At 33.1% G+C, this 4,989-nt stretch overlaps 1 non-coding gene across 1 annotated transcript; it reads left to right on the top strand.

The window, feature by feature from the left end:
- Window positions 1–1,275: 1,275 nt before the first annotated feature.
- Window positions 1,276–1,382, top strand: LOC131172419 (small nucleolar RNA R71). The gene has a single exon (XR_009142896.1). It is a non-coding gene; the product is annotated as a small nucleolar RNA R71 (small nucleolar RNA).
- The last annotated feature ends 3,607 nt before the right edge of the window (window positions 1,383–4,989 follow it).

Raw genomic sequence — 4,989 nt, 5'->3', positions numbered from 1 at the left:
TTTGCCAAATAGCACTGCTTTCTTCTGTGAGAGCTACGGTCTTAAATTCCTCTAATTTCTTCTTGTTAGATAAAATCTCCTTCAAAAATTTAGCATATGAAGGCATTTGTGCTAAGGCATCAGTGAAAGGAATAGTCACATGCAAAGACTTCAATACTTCCAAAAACTTTCCAAATTGTTTATCCAATTTCGCTTTCTGAAACCTTTGTGGGAATGGTAAAGGTGGCATGTAGGCTTTAGGTGCTACATATTTAGGTTCTTCCTCTTTGCTCTCTCTCTCCTTACTTCATTTTTCTTCCACTGAATTTTCTTTCTCAGCTTCAATTCTAACTTCAACTTCAATTTGTTCCTCCTTCTCTGTTTTTCTCTTCTTCAATTTTCTCTTCAATCTTTTTATCTCCATTCTCCAATATTTTTCCACTTCTCAATGTAATAGCCTTGCAATACTCCCTTCAATTTTCTGGCTAGCTAGGGAGCTTCTCAAATGCTTTGTTATTTGAAGAGCTAGCTTGTTGAGCTATTTGATTCTCTAACATCTTGTTGTGTGTTGCCATTTGATCTACTTTAGATGCTAATTGAGAAATCATATCTTATTGAGTTTGATGGCTCACAAGTAGAGTCTCAATCATAGCTTCTAATCTAGCTGTCTTGTCTAGTTGTGCTTGTTGTGGTAGAGGTGGAGCAGGTGCATTTTGAGGTTTAGGAATTCCAGGAGGAGGACCTCTATTCTACTGAAAATTCTGATATTGTTGATACCCAGAAGGTTGCTGAAAATTCTGATATTGTCCTTGTCTACCTCCCCAAGAGAAATTGGGGTGGTTTCTCCATGCTAGATCATAAGTTGCAAAAAATGAGTTACCACCTGGTCTTTGATTGTAATTCCCCACATAATCCACTTGCTCACTTGAAAAATCTTAATTAAGTGCAGAAAAATCAGCTGCACAATTGACATTTGCAGCTCCAACTTCTGCTGAATTACTAGAACCTCCAGCTGAAGAATCTACTTTCATGCTTAGCTTGTCCATTTTCCTTGTTAAAGCATCAAACTTAGCATTAATCATATTCATGGCATCAAGCTCAAATATACCAGCTGGTTTCTTAATCTCATTCCTCTCACAACTCCATTGGTAGTTGTTATAAGCAATTTTATCAAGAGCAGAAAAAGCTTCATCTTTAGATTTCTCCATAAGATCACCTCCGGAAGATGCATCAATTGTACTTCTAATAGCTGGTGAAACTCCATTGTAAAAGTGTTGAACAAGCATCCACTTAGGAATCCCATGATGTGGACATCTCCTTTGCAAATCCTTGTACCTTTCCCATGCTTCATACAAGCTCTCATCATCTCTAGGTTTGAAAGAAGTCAGCTCATTTCTTAGCTTAGCTTTCTTGCTTGGTGGAAAATATTGAGCTAAAAATGCTTGAGAAAGTTCATCCCATGTTGTGATAGAACTCGGTGGCAAAGAATGTAACCACTCTCTAGCTCGGTCCTTCAAAGAAAAAGGAAATAATCTGAGTCGAATTGCATCATCAGAAACTCCATTTATCTTCAACATATCACTGATCTCAAGAAAGTGTGCTAGATGCACATGTGGACTTTCACTTGGATTTCCTCCAAATTGTGATTGTTGTACCATCTGACAGAGTGCAGGCTTCAGTTCAAAATTATTAGCTTCTACTCTTGGTCTTGTGATACTTGGCTTGAAATCTCCAATGTTAGGATAGGCATAATCCTTCACAAAGCAGTTGTTATTATTGTTCGCCATTTCTTCTTGTAATTGCTCTTGCTCTTGTGCTCTTTCTTGTTGTTGTTGAGCTTTAATTTCAGCTTTTCTCCTTTTAGATTCTGCTCTTAAAGCTTTTGCTGTCTTTTCTATTTCTGGATCAAAGAATAAATTGATTTCTTCACTTTTTGTTCTTCTCATAAAATAAAGTACCTGAAAAATAAAATAAACAAATTCTCAAAGTAAAATGGTAAAAAGAAAATAAAATAAAATGCCCAAATTAACCAAACAAACAATTGTTCAATATCAAACAAAAATCAAATCCCCGGCAACGGCGCTAAAAACTTGATGGGGCGAATCTGCAAGTATACGGGTCGTCTCAAGTAATAAAGTGATGAATCAAGTATCATTCCCACGAGGATTTTCTGTTTGAGTACCAAACTATGAATGAAGCGATTATTTGGGCTAATGATTAATGAATAAATGGTAAATGTAAATGAGCAAGGTAAATTGATTAATCTAATTGAAATGGGTAAAGAGCAAACAAATAAATTCTAGATCTAGTTTGCAAATAAACTAAATTAACAATGGGTAATTCAAACCAAAGTCTAATAATGTTAAAAGTGATTCCAGAGTTGGGGGTTTATGCATAAATTAATTTGAATTTTTCTTGGGCATTCCAATTTTTAGGGAAAAATAGAGTTTGAAGGTGATTAATTCTAAATTCCTTTGATATCTTTTTCAAGCAAACCAAAGTGTGTTCGAAAATAACCAAACCTACTTTCATATGTTATTTGATTACTCTAAAACCCATTAAGTTTTGTAACCAATCATTAATTCCTCTTAAAATCCTAGTTTATTTCTAAATCTAGGTGATTTTAAGTTCCAATCCTTGATTACCTATCAATGACTTTCACCTTTCGATCCTTCAATCAAAGATTAACACAATACCCAATAGGTACCAACATTAGGTAAGTAAATCAAGCACATAAGGAGGAATCAAAACTCGTATTTATGTAAAATAAGGAAATACCCAGTCCAAATCCACAAATTAATCTAAAACATATTTCCCAACTCTGAAATCTAAAGAGTTTACACACTTATGATGGTATTTACAAGAAAGATTGATGGAAAAGTAAAGAAAAACATGATAAGAGGACTAAAATAGAAAAACCCAAGTAGAAGAACCCAAAACTCTGGTTTCTGGAGCTTCAAAAATAGTTGCAGTAGCTCCTCCCCAGAAAATAGCGTCTCCTCCTCTCTCTCTTATATTTTCTTTCCTTTTTGTTTCTCCCTTCCTTTTCTCTTGTAGCAAAAACTAGGAAATGATGAATTTATATCGTCCCAAGAAGTTGCCCTAAAAGTAATAAGAGCCAAGGAGTGGATAGGAAATGAGGTGTAAAATTATCCAAGTCAGTAGCATTATTCACGTTACCGCTTAGGTATGGCTTAACTCTAGCGACTTCTTAGCAAATTTCACTGTCGCGACTGTCGCGCTTAAGGTTGCGGACCTCAAAGAAATTTTGGCATACTGGAATAAAATGGGTTTTCTTTCTGCTCATGCATGATTTCCAGCTTGATCTGTGCTGCACCTTAAGCACTGCCACTTTACCCTAAGCAGGATCTTAAGCAATTCTCGATAGGTTGTGGAGTAATAGCTTGAATATGTAGGATTTAAGCCGCGCTTGACTTTCAGCTTGAACAGGCCTAAGGTTAAGCTTATATGACATACTCTAAGCAACATTATAAGCAAAGTCTTAAGCAAATTTCGGCTAGCTTGCTCTTTCAAAGTTTAATTTCTTCAACTTTCCTCCATGCTTAAAGAATTCCCAATTTCTTCAAATCACTTCCTAATGCACTCATTGATCTTCAATTTGCCACAAAATCCTATCAAAAACAACAAAATTACAAAAATTAAATATAAAGTATCTAAAGTTAACAAATAAGCTAAAATAAAGCTAAAAACATAAAATATACTAAAATATAAGGGCAAAATGAATGCATAACTACCCTAAAATGCCTACATGAAATGAGTGTAACAGTCTCATATATGTATTGCTTGACAGTGTTGGGTGTGTGAGTGCTCCAAATTTCCTTTTTGCTGTTATGATATGAAAATTATGATGATGTTGCATTTCACTCCACATGGTGCATTAGCTTTAGATAGTTATAGAGATTATGATTAAAATTGGCATTTTACTCTCTGAGTTGAACGCTCACTCCTGTTCATCTATTTTTCCAGGCTACAAGAGGATTATTTATTGTGGCTAACCTGCTCTTCGTCTTCGTAGGTCCATTAATAGTATTTAATGTATTTTGTAAAATTGAGTTAAATTTTAGACTCCGTATGTGTTAGAAGCAGTTATTTTTATTTTGGGTTTGTATTATTAAAGTTATGTTAGACCTGTAAAATTATTAACTGTATGCATGATGGGATTGGATGAGGGAGCTGAGCTAATATTTGAGTTATGACATTTTAATTATGTGGAACGTGAGCTGAGCTCCCCAATTTATTATATATTGTATTTACAGGTCGGGCGAGTCAAAAACTCTCCGTTGAATGGTCCATTTTATGGTCAGACTTTGTCTGGTTGAATTCTTGAAATTGGACACAAATGGGTCTTAGAGTTGGGTTGAGGAATAGTTAGGCTTACTACGGGTCTCGGGGGCTTTAGGCTGGCCCAGGTCTTAGTGCCGGTCCGGCCCATAAGTTGGGTCGTGACATTTAGAGTCGTTTTTCATCAGCTGATTTTATTTATTTTTTTATTTAGACCATATTATCCTTCTAAAAATTTATTAATTATAAAATTTGTGTCTTTAAAATAATTTTTTATATTAATAGATTATTTAAAATTATAATAAGTAATAAATAAATATAAAACATTATATATATGATGATTAAAATGTTCATTTCTATATATACTTAAAAAATAATTATATTTTTAATATGTTGTATAATAAATTAATAATTACATGTCTACTGAAGCTGGATATAGAGAGTGTTTAGTTTAGCTTATAAGTCAATCAAATCTATAGTAAGTAAATTAATATTTGATTTACCTTATAAATTAAAAAAATTACTTAAAATAAGTTAAAAATCATAAGTAAGTTTTAAAATTACTCTTTCACTAAGTAAAAAACTATATTATCATAATAATTTTTTAAAAATATCAACATTATTATCATTTTAACAACTAAAATATTTAATTATATAATTTTTTACTAATTTTCATAAATTAAATTATTTTTAAGCATTTTTTAATTA

The sequence above is a fragment of the Hevea brasiliensis genome, chromosome 13 (assembly GCF_030052815.1).
Source record: "Hevea brasiliensis isolate MT/VB/25A 57/8 chromosome 13, ASM3005281v1, whole genome shotgun sequence".
Taxonomy (NCBI): domain Eukaryota; kingdom Viridiplantae; phylum Streptophyta; class Magnoliopsida; order Malpighiales; family Euphorbiaceae; genus Hevea; species Hevea brasiliensis.
The sequence above is the reverse complement of the archived record's forward strand: the minus strand, read 5'-3'. Positions and strand labels throughout refer to the sequence as shown.